The sequence below is a fragment of the Protomyctophum parallelum genome (genome assembly GCF_964188405.1).
Source record: "Protomyctophum parallelum genome assembly, chromosome: 10".
NCBI lineage: Eukaryota > Metazoa > Chordata > Actinopteri > Myctophiformes > Myctophidae > Protomyctophum > Protomyctophum parallelum.
The window spans coordinates 33,662,810-33,679,428 of NC_139704.1; the positions used below are offsets into that span (position 1 = coordinate 33,662,810).

Sequence of the window (16,619 nt, forward strand, 5' to 3'; positions counted from 1 at the left end):
CTCTGTCTCCATACTGCTGCCTTGCGCTCGCTCACTCTCCCGGTGTGACAGCGCTAATCAGTAGCTTGTGAAAATCGCCGGAAGCCGTCAGGCAGGGCTTGTTGGCGCTGTCAGGCTATACTTCTGAGGAAAAGACTGGTTGTATTTGTGCGATACGTTATTTTCGACGTTCGAGCTGTTGCGAGCTGTCAACTCCAGGACTATACAGTAGCTCTACCCTATTGTTTTGACACTATACGTTCTTATAGTCCCGGGGGAAGCTTTTTTCACCCCCGGGGGCCGAGATATTCAACGCGGCTGAAAGGTTCACCCTGGGGGTGCGATACTGTAAAGTGGAAGCGCTTGCGTGCTTTACTTTGTGTGCTTACACCCTGTGTGTTGAAAATGGAAGTGTGAAAGTGCCTATAGGATAGAACAGAGATAAAATAGCTAATCCTAGAGAGAGAGAGAGAGAGAGAGAGAGAGAGAAAAACAAGATGCACCGAGATGTGATGATATGAGCGGAGAGGCTGGCTGGTGAAAGGAGAGGGATACGTGAATTAGATACACTGACAAAGGTAGACGGAGTGTAATGAAAAATAATCCATTAAGCACTTTTCAAAACAAGGTTTTCCAAAGTGCTTCACAGGCAATATAGAAACCAGAAGAGTGAAGGTATTCATGAATAGAACGAGGCGGCTCAAATGAACATTAAAGTACGCATAATATATGGCACACATAAAACGCACAAATGCAAAAGACAACAGAGTTAAAATATGCGCAAAGCAACACCTCTAAGGTCCTTATTTAACCCATATTCTAGACGGGAACCCCTTTTGGTGTTTTAACTAAGCATTATGTAAGCTATTGCAAAATAGCAGATCTACAAGCTCGTAGCGTGCCACCAAGTGGCGCGCTACGAACTTGTAGGTCTGCTATTTTTGAAAAATCGTGAAAATGTGACACGAATCTTTGAATATATATTCTTTCAGGAGACTTTTGATTTATTTCGACGTCAGGCCTAAATGGGTTAAACTCCAGTAAAGTCTATAGGGGCCCACAGTGTAGGGCAATGCTAGACAGACAGACTAGACTATAGACATTCAGCCCATAAGGGGTTAAAAAGTGTATAACCGTATCACAGAGGCTAGATTAAATTGTGCACCGTGGTATTGCAAAGTTATTAACGCATGCTTTTAAATAAATTATCAAACGAAAATGCACCGTAAGAAAGCTGAACAGAAAGACAAACACTGTATTATTTATTTCCCTTTTCTTTCTCTTCCATCTTCGCGTTTTTATGTATTCATAGACAGATATTACGGGAGCCGAATACAATCTAACTCATGTGTGCTCACGTACAGTACAGTAGGCACAAGAGGGGTGCAAGTTGTACGAGGAATGTAAAAATGTCAACTGAATTAACATTACCAGGCAGGAGAAAAACAAGAAAATGATAAAAACAAAAAAAGAGAGATTTGCAGCAATGTGGATGTTACTTTTCCTCTGATAAAACAAGGTATATGCGGGGGCGGGGGCACCGCAGTGGAGTGTGTGTGTGTGTGTGTGTGTGTGTGTGTGTGTGTGTGCACTTTTGTGCCTCCCTTGCAAGCATAACCCATTCTGAACGGGAACCCATTTTGGTGTTAGCATCATGTCATGCTTTAGCTATTGAAAAATAGCAGATCTACAAGCTCATAGCGCGCCACCGAGTGGCGCGCTACGACCTTGTAGGTCTGCTATTTAAAAAAAATCGAAGAACGACTGACATTTTTAGAATCTGATCTCAGGTCAGAATGGGTTAATCAGACCAGTGTGTGTCCAGTGGAAACCTCGTATGAATCTGATCTCAGGTCAGAATGGCATAATATTGTAATTCAGGCACGACGGGGAGATGGAAACGTCTTAGTTTTGAACAGTAGTTCAAGTAGTACACTGTAGTGGAATTGCTAACAGACCTCGCACTGATGGGAGTCAGGGTCCAGGATGTGATTGTAAATTACATCAAGATCGAACGACTGTGTGTATAGACAATGTAAATTAGCAACTTAAAACCCCATATGTTTGTTGAGCGAAGTCCCTCGGGGTTCTATATATACTACTGGCTTCTGTTTTCGCTTTTAGTCTAACATTAAAAATATATTTTGCTGAGATATTTTCTGTAAAAAGGTTTTCCACAGAATACGGATTCTAGGGGTGTAAAGTCGTTGCTGGTCAGTGCTGCGGGTCTTTTGGTGGTCACATACAGATGCTCTTTAGATACTTATGTGTACTATTATAAGCTTATAGTCCATCTTTTCTGCTCTCCGCTCTCCCTCTCAGGTATTACTCGTGACAAACAGACAGGTAATAGAATTTGAACCAAATAAAACAGGGACCTGAACTTGTATGGCAAGCAGTTCACTCATCCGTCCTCCTAGCCCACCTTTTATTCTGTACTTTTTGCGAACCCTCAAAACTGGGGTCCCACAGGGATCTGTACTTGGTCCCCTCCTTTTCTCACTGTACACTAAATCCCTTGGCACTATCATCTCTGCTCACAATATATCCTATCACTGCTACGCCGATGACACACAACTGTTTCTATCCTTCCCCCCCTCTGCCACTCAGGTGGAAGAGCGCATCACTGCATGCCTGGCTGACATCTCACAGTGGATGTCCTCCAACCACCTCAAACTGAACCCAGACAAGACTGAGCTTCTCTTCTTCACAGCTAAGTCTCGCCCTATGCAGGAGCTAACTATTTCCGTAGACAACGCCCTGGTAACGTCTGTCCCAACAGCCAGGAATCTTGGTGTTGTCCTGGACAGCCAGCTCTCGTTCAAAACTCACAGCTGTCACTCGATCCTGTAGGTTCACACTCTATAACATACGACAAATTAGACCGTTCCTCACCCAGGAATCAGCCCAGCTCCTAATCCAGACAACAGTCTTGTCAAAACTCGACTACTGTAACTCCCTCCTTACTGGCCTACCAGCATGTGCACTTAAGCCTCTCCAGCTGATCCAAAATGCCGCAGCTCGCTTGGTCTTTAACCAGCCAAAATTCTCACATGTCTCCCCCCTGCTCCGCTCCCTCCACTGGCTCCCGGTCGCTGCCCGCACAGAATACAAAACTCTGATGCTGGCATTCAAAGCAACCAAAGGCATGGCTCCCCCATATCTTGCAAGTATGATCGAACCCTACAAACCCTCCCGCGCACTCAGATCAGCCAACGCAGGGAAGCTGGAAGTACCCTCACTAAAAACGCCGGGACAACGCTCCACACGTCCCAAACTCTTCTCCCTTCTGGCTCCAAAACTGTGGAATGCACTTCCCATTGCAGTCAGAACTGCAGCATCACTCCCAATCTTCCGCCGTAGTCTGAAAACCCACCTTTTCAGAATCCATCATGGCCCGTAGCACTTACCCCACCCCCTTAGATAGCATTTCTGTAGACGTAGATAGCATTTGATACAGACTTATAGCATGTTATGTAGACAGCACTATAATTGCATTGTATGTAGTCATAGCACATCATAGTACATAAGTATAGCATAGTAGTATAGATGTATAGTTTATATGTATAGTTTCATCATATAGATATTCCACTGTTACTTTCTTAGCTTACGCATGTTTCATGATAAATGTTCTTATGTGATGTATTCCCATGCTTTTTTGTTCTTGCTTAATGTAAGTCGCTCTGGATTAAGTGCGTCTGCTAAATGCCTAAATTGTAAATTGTAAATTGTGAACACTGCTGTGGTGGTGGAGTGTACTGTAAAGTACATGCTTTAGGAAACTTTCAACACGGGAACAGAATGCATCTGTCATAAACTGTAATAGAACCAGATTATGACCATTCACCAGCTCAGTAGCCTTGTGGTTAGAGTGTCCGCCCCGGAAACTGGAAGGTCGGGGTTCGAGCCCCGGCCGGGTCATTATACCAAAGACTGTAAAAATGGGACCCAATGCCCTCCCTGCTCGACACTCAGCATCAAGGGTTGACTGGGAAGTTATTGGGTGTTAGGCAGATTCATTTATTCTTTTGCCGCGGTGGGCGGCCCCACAATTGCCCAGCATAAACCCTAGTTCAGTCAGACAACTCACGAATAGATTTAACCAATATTTATTATAGAATGAGAATATAAGTGTGCATATGAAATTCATCTTGGCGTTCGGCTCTGCAGCATTTTCTCACGATTAAACACCATCATAAAACATTAAGAGCAGGGAGATAGATATACAATAAAACCCCCATGGGGAGCATAAATAACAGAGCCTGCACCGGTGGTGCTGGGGTGGTGGTGGGAGCAAACAATCACATAACAACCAGGAAACATATGCAGAAGGAAGGCAGGAAGAGCATGCAGTCTAGTGAGCTCAAGTATAGCCCGCCCAATTGGTCAGCTGACAGCCACATCAGCGAATGACGTGTGGGACTTGCACACACTTATACACCCACATAGTAATGCAGCATATTAACCCCTTGAGCACGGCATGAAACCCCTCGAGTATATCTGACTCCGCAAGCTACATATCATTTACAGTAATGAGTTGAGTGGGATGATAGTTCTCTGTGCAAGACTATTGGTCAATAAGCAAATAAATAGGCAAAAAATCACGTGTCTATCAAGTCAAGCTGGACCCAATCCTTTCTACAAAAAAGGGAAAATGTATCAGTCACTCTCCACATGTTTCGGTTCATTATAAGAAGTACGTACTGCTATTTCTCCATTTGTTCAGTTCTCCTCCGGTGAAAAGCTGGAATCTGCGCGATGTTACAGTCTCTCAGTCAAATCTGGTCACATATCGGAAAACACCCATAGCCGTAATATAATCTTTCTTTGTGTAGACTGTATTTCATGTTCCGTTCTTTTAAGTCTTCTTTTTGTGCATCTTGCATATAGCTATAACAAGCACATGGGGGCTATACAGCCATGTGAAATGCGCGTGTGTGATTTAAAAAAAGCTGACGCAGACGTTTTTGCACAGCACAGAGAAGAAACGAGAGCCTGCGTGCGCAGTAAAACTCCCGTCAATTAATCCGTCCGCATAACTCAGAGAGTGTAGAAATCAGCCCATTTGTATACCCTCTCAGAGTTGAATAGACACCGAGGGCGAGGGTTGAACATGTGGGTATTTCTTTGAACTTGATTCAGAGGAGCCAGCGAGGAGGATGAGTCAGTGTTGTGTGTGTGTGTGTGTGTGTGTGTGTGTGTGTACACTACACAGCTCCATTGTTCTCATGTTCCTAAATAATGAGCCTGCATGGCGGAGGAGGAGGAAGTCATTGGTCAGTAAACGAGCCCGGGGTCGCCTGTCGATTACTTGCGTCGTCGTCGTCATTATAGGTAATCTAATTTAATCCTGGGACTCTTTGCTCCACCCTTCCCGAGCCCTCCCCCCACTCCCAACAGAAGCGTCGTCTCTGATGTCAGAGACACAGGCGCTCGCACATCTTGTCCCAGATGTTTGAACGTGTGAGGACTGAGTGAGGAGTGCCTCACAGCCATAGACTTCAAGTTCAAACTGTACTGGAAAAACAGAGACGTCCATCCCATTTTTACATCGGGTCTATACTATGGGTTTAATAGATATAAAAACCAATAAAAAAAATAGTAGCATGAGCTTGTGACTAAATAAGAACTATATATTGTTTTGTTCCATATCTTGAAAGTAAATGGTTTTGGACGTACAAACAGTGTGTTACCGGATCTACCAGATGTACAAGCACACGCAATAAATCTTAAAGAGAAAAACAAACAAAAACTAAATGTTTTCAGATGGGCAAATTACATATCAATCTGGGGTCCTTGATTTGTAAATGTTTGAGAAAAACTGCACCAATGGTTACATCCAACCGCGTCAGAATTTCATCCTATATAGACGCATTCTTAACCCCTGTACCAGTGCCACCAACTTATGTTATGCGTGTCCCTCTCTTTCTCTGTGCCATTCCCCATCTTCAACTCCGTAGAGTGCAAAACAATCAGAAAAACACTCAGGCTAAAAAAGAAAGGTTGTCTTAGCTGTCCATTCTGAAACACGACAGCACCAGGAGTTATTTTACAAGGCTGAGTGGGCCAGCATGCCTGCACTCTACTCGACTGATGGAGAATTAGGAAGAGAGACAGAGTGTGTGTGTGTGTGTGTGTGTGCGTGGGTGCGTGCGTGTGACTATGAGTGTGACACACACACACACACACACACACACACACACACACACTTGTACTGTACATACACACACACAAAAACCAGTTATTGGACGTTTCCTACAACACCATGTGCCATTACTGAAAATAATAAAAGAGGATTGGATATTGCCTCCGTTTGTTCCCCCAAACTCCCAACAGACCTTCCAGAGTGGTCGCTCTGCCTGTGTGAGACTTGGACCTCCATCCATAAAGCAAAACATTATGTTCTATACTGACGTTAATGATCTTTATAGCGAACGCCATCAGATGGGGTGATCACTTCTAAATCCCCAAATGGGGTTTAGTCCAATTATACTATATATACATCGATAACAATCGATTTAACCATACTTTTATTTTAACCCATTTAGGCCCGACGTCAAAAAAAAAAAAAAAAAGTCTTCTAAATCTAAAACAGCTTTCTGAAATACCCATCAGTGGTGCTCAATATGTCATGTCAAGGACCCCCAGAATTATGTGTATTTAGGCGCCGACCCCCATCTGAAAATCTGTTGTTCCAGGGACCCCCCCCCCCACCCCAAGAAGCAAATATATGAGTTAAAAAAAAAGTTCGCTCTGAAAGAATATATATAAAGATTTGCGCCGCATTTTCACGATCTTTCAAAAATAGCAGACCTGCAAGCTCGTAGCGCGCCACCGAGTGAGCTTGTAGATCTGCTATTTTCCAATAGCTAAAGTACAACATAATGTTTAAAACACCAAAAGGGGTTAACCAAATAATAGATTTTGTAGAAGAGAACAGAAACTCCTGAGCTTGGCTATTCTTGTGCGACAATGACAAAGCATGAAATACTGCTTAAGTGGCTATACTGTAGTAATCACATAATATAGAATAATATAGAATATAAGAATATAGAATAAAGTAATTGCCAAATAATTCTAAATTATTCATAATAGATAGAACAATTGCTAATAATCAATAGTTGCATTCCTTACGCTACTGTATTTTTTTTTGTTCACAATATTCTGAGTTTTAAATTCTATCACATGAATAAATATCTTTGGCTTATGAGTAGTGTTTTATTGGCCTTCTAGCTGTGGACAATGTGTCTTACAGTAGTAGACAGTAAAGTACATTTACATGAGTACTGTACTGAAGTAACAGTGGATAATGTGTTAGTTTTGTCCAGGAAACACATGACTTAACATTTTGTATTTTTGACCATACACTATACATTATACATTTCTTGGGACCCAAACTCACAGAAAATATATTATCAATGAACCAATAAAGATATATTTGCGACTTTGTGAAAACAGCCGATGTACACGCTGTGTGTGCTTGTATCTGCTATTTTATCTATTTCACATTGTATTTGTAATTCGTACTTTTGAAAACTTGAGTATGGTATTTACTTAAGAGTAGGTTAGTATACTGTAGTGTGTGTGTGTGTGTGTGTGTGTGTGTGTGTGTGTGTGTGTGTGTGTGTGTGTGTGTGTGTGCGCGCGTGCGTGTGTGCGTTTTGCGTGGTTGTCAAGATTGCTCGCATGCGGTTTATGGATATTCATTACAGAACCATTATGGCAGAGGTTAAACAGGACGGAGAGGCAAGGCGTTGTCTGCTAATGCATACAGTAACACACACACACACACACACACACACGCACACACACACACGCACACGCGCACGCATCTCCTGACATGAGAGAATTGACAGCATTCATCAGGCAGATTGACTGGGAGCGCCTGGCATGCGTACTCGGATGATGAGAAACAAATCACGGTAACACATTCCTTATATGCACCGCTACCCCCCGCGATCGAATCACCGGCGGTGACACAGCATCAAATCACAGCCCCTCACACACATGCCTGTCACTTGCATGGAACGCTCACTGGGTATAATTTGGCTTTATTTGAAACGGCTGCTGCATGCATGCATGCGCGGGCGCCGCACGGATACATCATGGCCGCCGCCGTGGTTATAAAAGGAACGGCGGAGGTTTTTGGTCTCGTTTTGACAGCGATCCCATGGCGTGCGTGCATGCGTGCGCGCGCCTCCCTCTGCACGTCTGCACCGAATCAATCAATCTCACATACTCCTACGGGCTAAAGACGCCCGCGCGAGGCTATAATATATCGACGGGGAGACTGACGGCACGATTTGATTGTAAGCCGCTTTGCAGTGCAGGGTGGCCGTGCCTGAAGAGTTGTTTGGCCGTGACGCTACGCTTGTTTTAACCCATTTTGTGCGGGAAACCCCTTTTGGTGTTAGCATTATGTTATGCTTTAGCTATTGAAAAATAGCAGATCTACAAGCCCGTAGCGCGCCACCAAGTGGCGCGCTACGGGCTTGTAGATCTGCTATTTTTGAAAAGTGGTGAATATGTGGCGCAAATCTTTGTATATTTCAGAGCGAACATTTTTAACTAAAATATTGGCTTCTGGGGTGGGGGGGGGGGTGTCCCTGGAACTACATATTTTGAGATGGGGGTCCGTGGCCCAATAGAGATAATTCTGGGGGTCCTTGACATGAAAAAGGTTGAGCACCACTGACATAGAAACATGGGTTTTTCAGAATTTTTTTTAGGATTTAGAAGCCTTTTTTTTTAATCGGCCTCGGTCCAAAATGGGTTAATTGCTCTGAGCGGATGAAGGATGGAGAAGCGGTAGACTGCCTGTCTGTCAGTATAGGACAGCAGCAAACAGGTACAGACAGGACAGGGGGGGGGGGGGGGGGATTACGGCAATTGTGAGGATGTTAAACCGATCAACTAAATCAATCGTGTACTTATCTTATACTGTATGGCTTTCCACAGTGTTTTCTTTGGAAAATGTGTAAAAGAAAAAAAAAAGGTCGCGCCAATTGGAAGGCTCTGCAGACAATTTCACAGGGAAAGGTGGTGACTGTATGCAGTTCATGCCTTCACGTTAGACTGTTGGAGGATTATGTATGTATGTATGTTTGTTATGTATGTATGTACAGTATGTATACGTATGTATGTATGTATGTATTTATGCCATTGTTTTATTCACTAAACCTCTCTGTCTGAAGAGCACATGTCAGACGTACCGGGTGCTTTTTGTGGTTCACATAAGACTATATTTACAAGGAGGGAACAGGACATTAGCCTCTGGCTGTACAGACCACTGGGACCACATCAACTAATCTCTATAATGAAGTACGCACACACGCACGCGCGCGCGCACGCACGCACGCACGCACGCGCACGCACGCACGCACGCACGCACGCACACACACACACACACACACACACACACACACACACACACACACACACACACACACACACACACACACACACACACACACACACACACACACACACACACACACACACACACACACACACACACCATATCCAGAGCCTTCAGGTTGGTCATTAAATCATGACCTTAGCCTGAAGACACCTGAGGGCATGGTGGCGGGAATAGAAAAGGAATGAATAAGAAAGAGGGGGAAAAATGAAGGCATGCATGAGAGGTGATGGAGTAGAGTAGACAGTGGGACACGCGCACGTATGGCGCACGCACACACGCACAGAGAGAGAGAGAGAGAGAGAGAGAGAGAGAGAGAGAGAGAGAGAGAGAGAGAGAGAGAGAGAGAGAGAGAGAGAGAGAGAGAGAGCACTAAAGTTGTAACTTTAGTGCGCTCTTCTTACTGAGGACCAATGAAGCACTGACGAGACCAGACACTGAGGACCTGTGGACTTAGACTGCTTTTTGTCTGTGGCATTCATTAATGATTGATTGATTGAAATATGTATCAACAAGTTTGCAGAATGACAGCACATTTCAAGCACAAACTCAACACAAAGACTGTCAACTGTGAGTGGACGACCCAATTGAGCATTACACTTGTTTACAAGAGGGTCCACCATGTTCAATTCATCAAGACATTTAGAGACGTACAAATAGACACTTCTATATATCGTATATAAGGAACAGAGCAGGAATTCATCACGATCTCCCATTCTCTCTCCTTCTCACAGCGCAAAACACACAATGCCCATCTCTCGTGGAGATAAACAATTAAAGGTTTTATGACATTCATTTTCATTTCTTTTTCTTTTTTCTTTTAGGTTTTATGACCTCAATTACACCCAAAAAACCTGAACTTTGAACATTCAGTGGATTTTCTGTGGTCTGAAGTTTTCTTTGGGGTTTTTTGGGCCTTTTGAGCTACAATGAAAACAGGCAACACCGTGAAACAGTGACATCTGCTGGCAAATCCCATTGACATATATGGGATTTGCAGTAAGTGATGTCACTTACTGCCGGCAAATCAGAGCACCTGTTTGAGCCAGAAAACCCCAGATCACAGAAAATCTACTGAATGTTAAAAGTTCATGTTTTTTGGGTGCAATTGAGATTAGAAAACCTAAAAAAACAAGAACAATTCCAAAACCTTTTTTTTAATGTCACATGAAGAAGAATGAAGAATTTAAGACATGAACCCGATATATTGATAAAACAAACAGAGGCCGCGTTTGTAGTTGAAACAAATCCCCGAAATGGGTTGCAGAATGTGACTATAGTCGCACCCTGCAGAGCAAGAAGACTGTCTGGGAGGATCGGGGACAAAACATTGGTGAATGGAAGTGTTGGAAGAGAACTTCCACAAAACTATAAAGTCTGCAGTAAAAACAATGGTTTCAAAAGTGTGTGTAAAAGTACAGACGCAAAATAAATGCACACAACTTTGCTATACATTTAGTGGAAGCTGCACAACTTCATCATGTTCTCTATAGTCTATAATAGTGAAGCCTAAGACGGAATCATGATGACAGCATAATAGCTTTTCGGGTTTTTGGCTCAAATAGATGCATCTAAAACCAGTGTTGTTTTCGTCGACTAAAACTAAGACGAAAAATGTTCGTCGACTACCTTTTTCCACTGAAGAAAACTAAATGGAAACTAAATTAAAACTAAGCTATGGTGACTAAAACTAAGACTAAATATACTGTCAATTTCGTCGACAAATAAAAACTAGACTAAAATGTTAGGAAGGGACTAGTGGACAAGAGATCCAGTATAAGTCATTTTACACTTGGTTGCATGCTGAAAATAGCCGATCTACAAGCTCACAACGTGTCGCAGCGCAACGCGTTGTGAGCTTGTAGATCTGCTACAAGTGTGCATGCAAGTGCAAGTGTAAAAACACTCATTATGACGGCATCAAGACCCGCCAAAATACATTTTAGTCGACTAAATCAACTGTAGATTTAGTCGACTAAAATCTTATGACATTTAGTCGACTAAAACTAGACTAACACTAAGACATTCCAGGTGACTAAAATGTGACTAAGACTAAGTGAAAACTAATCAGGAGACTATGACTAAAACTAAAATAGAAATTTGCTGCCAAAAACAACACTGTCTAAAACACATCCAGTGCTTTGTCCTAAATCAGGGGTGGGGCAACTTTGACGATGGAGAGGGCCACTATATTTATATATATACAACTTTGACGATGGAGAGGGCCACTATATTTACACACCAACTGCCTATAGGGCCATATATTGCTGTCGTAGCAACAAAAAATAGCCGATCTACAAGCTCACATTCGAATTGAAATCTTGATTTTTTTTTAGGTATATTCAGTGATTTCACTTAATTCAAATATCACTTATTTTTTTGTTTTGTTGTGATAATCCTCTCTACTATAGAGTGTGCTGGCCATATAAGGAGTTCCTCCCTGTCCCCAGTTAACCCCTGGGGGTCAAAAAAACTTAGGTTTCGTTTTTGGCTCTCTATCCTGATTGGATGAAAGGCTTAGGTCCCAGCCAAAAACGAAACCTAAGGTTTTTTGAGTGAAATCACTGAATATACCTTTAACAATCTCATGTCATTTCAAATGCCTTTAATTATACTGGCGTTGCGCGATGAGCTACTAATTTAGACCGAAGTAAATAAAGCGGGTCATGTTTGCATGTTGTGGAATTGTAAACAGCTGAAACCAATATCATATCAGTATTCTGACATTAACCTGAGGGCCGCATTAAGTGAAGGTGGGGGGCCGCCAGTTGCCCACCCCTGTCCTAAATGGTGCGAATGTATGAGCAAGGAAACTGACTGGGTCTGTGTGTGATTGAGACATCCCATGGGGGAATAGCTTAGTTTTTTTCCCCTTGTTCTTTTTTCCACAGTTTCACAGATTTTCTAAGATGTTTCTTGACAGCGGCGTAACCTCACTGCGTGCGGTGCAATGAGCTCCCCAGTGTGGCCGCGGGCCTTTCTGAACGAAAGGCCAGAGATAACGTTATGGTCCCTCGTCGTAACTCACTTTCTGTCCACTTCACGAGTCTGAGAGAGGAGGCACGCGGCTCTCTGCACGCACCACTCGCACTCGTCGACACATTCTGACCTGGGATCAGATTCATACGAGGTTTCCACTGGACACACACTGGTCTGATTAACCCATTCTGACCTGAGATCAGATTCTAAAAATGCCAGTCGTTCTTCGATTAAAAAAAAAAATAGCAGATCTACAAGCTCGTAGTGCGCCACTCGGTGGTGCGCTACGAGCTTGTAGATCTGCTATTTTTCAATAGCTAAAAGCACGACATGATGCCAACACCAAAAATGGGTTTCACGCACAAATTGGGTTAAGCCTCGGCACTGTGCTCGACAAGAGGGGCCTGCCGTATAGAGAGGGATTGAACGACAAGAAACAGAAAGAGCCAGAGAGAGCCACATATAAGCCTGACGAAAATACGCCGATCCACAAGCTCACGGCGGGGGCACATCAGCGGGGGGGCATCGTGAGCATGTAAATCGGCTGTTTTCGACGCGCGGCACCCTTGTACGACCAGAGCGTCAATTAGGGCGATAAAGGGAGATGGGAGACAGACAAAGGGAGGAGGAGGAGAAGAGATGAGAGAAGAACGGAGAGGCAGGGAGAGACGGATAAAGGGTGGATTCCTCGGGGTGTTTCCAGCAGCCTGAGAGATCTTTGATTTGTACTTAGAGCTAAGTGGCTGCTGCTGCGGCTTGATGTATATTTAACTAGTCGACTTCTCTCTATAACCACTTCGCCTCAAATGTTTCAAGAAATCCATCTGCCTTTAATCTGCAAGTCTCCTGTGTGTATTTACACGTGTGTATTTACACGTGTGTGTGTGTGTGTGTGTGTGTGTGTGTGTGTGTGCATGTGTGTGTGTGTGTGTGTGACTGTGTGTGTGCGTGTGCGTGTCAGTGTTATTGTGGGTCAGAATCTGTGTGTACACAATACACAACATCCCATTATGCTCGTGCATGTGTGCATGCATATGCATGTTCTGTGTGCACGTAGGCAGTGTAGGCGTTTGTGAGACATTGAGACCATAATAGCGATCTATATACAGTATCTACAGTAGGTGCGTGCGTGCGTTACATTAAAGTAGACGCGAGAGTGCTTCCCGACTCTTCACAGGTCCTACGGAAGGCGGCACTTTGTCTCTCGTTCTGACAACATGGTGTAAACACATCGTTAGTGAGAATGACAGGACTAGAATAATGTCACCATGTTTATATATATATATATATATATATATATATATATATCTCAGGCTTGATCTAACGCTAACAATCTATTTATCACACCTCGATGCACACGTCCTGCCTGGACTGAAATACTGTGAAACAGACGGGGCCAATACGATCTGCACAAATATTATTACACTATACTGCACGTCCTGGCCATTCATAATTTATTATACGACAGATATATGGGTTTAAAACATTATGTGTTTCTTGCACTCCGGTTGCACTTCACCGCACATGTTAGCCCATTTTGGGCGGGGAGTCCCCTTTTGGTGTTAGCATTATGTTATGCTTTAGCTATTGAAAAATAGCAGATCTACAAGCTCGTAACGCGCCACTCGGTGGCACGCTACGAGCTTGTAGATCTGCTATTTAAAAAAAAAACGAAGAACGACTGACATATAGAAACATAGCTTTTTCAGAAAACTGTCCGGATGTTGAAGACATTTTTAGAATCTGATCTCAGGTCAGAATGGGTTAGAGATGAATCCATACATACGAGTGTGAGACATGTATGAGAACGAAGTCCGTTTCGTCCTGGCGTGGGGGAGCCAGGCGTCACGCAGAGGAGCGTTGAGGCGCCATGCCCCCCCCCCCCCCCGGAGAAATCTGGAAGATCCGCCCCCAGTGAATCATTTATCCATTTGTATATAAATCCAAGTCTGTACAACCAAACGGACCGTTGGTTACAATCATGACGTCGTATACCAACAGTGGTTGTCAAACATTTTTTTAACCCGTGATCCAAAACAGAAATTGGATCACATTCTCCCGGGACCCGCAAACTATAGTGAAAATACTGTAGCAGAGTTACACAAGCTCACAGTGCACAGTGAGCTTTGCGCCGCAACGATTTGTTCTGATTTATGGCATTTCTTCTTTGAAAATGGTTTTGAAATACTAACGATTAACCCATTCTGAACGGGAGCCTCTTTTGGTGTTTGAAGCATTAGGTTATGCTTTAGCTATTGAAAAATAGCAGATCTACAAGCTCATAGCGCGGCACCGCGGCAGTGCCGCACTATGAAACTTGTAGGTCTGCTATTTTCTTTGAATCGTGAAAATGTGCCTCAAATCTTTGAATAATATATTATTGCAGAGTGAACATTTCAACTAAAATCTTTGCTTCTGGAACAACACATTTTCAGAAGGGAGGCATACAGCATTACATATAATTTTTGGGGTCCTTGACACCACTGATACAGAAGACATATTTTTTTTATTTCGACAGGCCTAAATGGGTTAAAACAAAATGTGGCATACCAAAAATAAAGGGACCCATAAAAGTGTGTCTGTGGCCCGCACATGTGCGGGCCACATGTGCGGGCCGCACCAATGTTTGGGAACCAGTGATGTATACTACACTACACTGGTCTCAGAGTTAAACGAAACGCTGCAGGACTTTATAGCCTACCCTGCCTGCCGCCTTCACTCACTCTGCCATGCCCTCTGTCATGGAGCTGAGCAGCCTACGCTGCCCTGTGTAGCCCTGGGCCAGGGCTTACAGCGAGTCTCTCTCTGACGCCCTGTGGAAGTCCCTTCCGCAGCGCTCTAGGGATTTTCTCACTCCCGTGCGAGTGTTTTCAAATCCCAGCAAATAAACAAAACGACGTAACTACTACTCACCGAAACAAAGCCTGCTAGACCTTAAGGTAAAAGTCTATTCTCGGAGCTGGGAAGCGTCTCGGGTCCCCAGCTTCTCTCTAAAATGCACTATTTTAATCATTAAATGACTCTGCCCGGTAAATTCAGGGTACATTGCGTTATTAAAATGGCACAAAGTGCATTTTAGAGAGAAGCTGGGGACCCGAGACGCTTCCCAGCTTCGAGAATAGACTTGTACCAAGGTCTGGCAGGCTTTGTGTCGGTGAGTATAGTTACGTCGTTTTGATTATTTGCTGGGAATTGTAAACACTCAGAAAATGGCTAGAGGGCTGCGGAAGGGACTTCCACAGGGCATCAGGGCTGTAAGCACTGGACCAGGGCTAGCCTTCCATGCTGCCTTCACTCACTCTGCCATGCGCTCAGCTGCCATGGAGCCGAGCGGCCGAGGCCAAAGGAACCAATCTGTGCTCATCAAAGCCACACTTCAGCCAGAGTCAATCTCCGAGCCGCAGCGCTGATAATCAGCAGTGTGAAAAGCAGGAGCACCACTCTAAAACCCTCCATGCTTAGTAAAAACGGACCCGGAGTTATGCAACTCTATATGTGGTACTTCACTGAGTCTATACTACACCAAATGTCTTCGGCAAAGATTTGGTGAACGTGTCCCCCCCCCCCCCCCCCCATAATGGCGATGCTAGAGGTTAAGCAGGACTTGACACTGTCTCTGGAACTCTATATGTTGGTTTCCTACTGAAGACACTGGTTGGCAGGCACCGCAGCGTGTTGTGTGTGTGTGTGTGTGTTTGATGAGGAGGGATGTAGTGAGGTCTGCCTGTATTAATCAGGGCTCTGGACCCATTACGGAAACAAGTAATAATTGATTGAGTTACACTGTCGCACACACACGCACGCACGCACGCACGCACGCACGCACGCACGCACCCACCCAGCATGTACTCAGTGTATAGATACAAAACATGCAAGGCTTTCTGCAGCTCTGTCAGCACTACATCTCTGTTTATTGATCCAGTAATGAGCTGTCACTGGACACGCTGTGGACCTGTGTGTGTGTGTGTGTCTGTTAGCATGTGCACGAGAGAGAGAGAGAGACGAGAGAGAGAGAGAGAGAGAGAGAGTGAGTATTAGAGTGGATAGCCGTGGCAGTATCTCCGTATCTCTAGCATGGTGATGTACAGTACTGTATATATACTGTACACTGTAGGAGCTTGTATGAAGGTATATGACCCTGACGCTGACACCCCTTTACATACATTGACAGAGCTGAGAGAGCACCCAAGCGAACTTCATTAGTGGACCACGTGCACAACCAACCAACCAACACACACACACA

At 44.0% G+C, this 16,619-nt stretch overlaps 1 protein-coding gene across 1 annotated transcript in view; it reads right to left on the bottom strand.

The window, feature by feature from the left end:
- The window catches only part of gfra1a (gdnf family receptor alpha 1a), a 148,870-nt gene that overhangs the window by 66,392 nt on the left and 65,859 nt on the right, over positions 1-16,619 (bottom strand). The window lies entirely within an intron of this gene.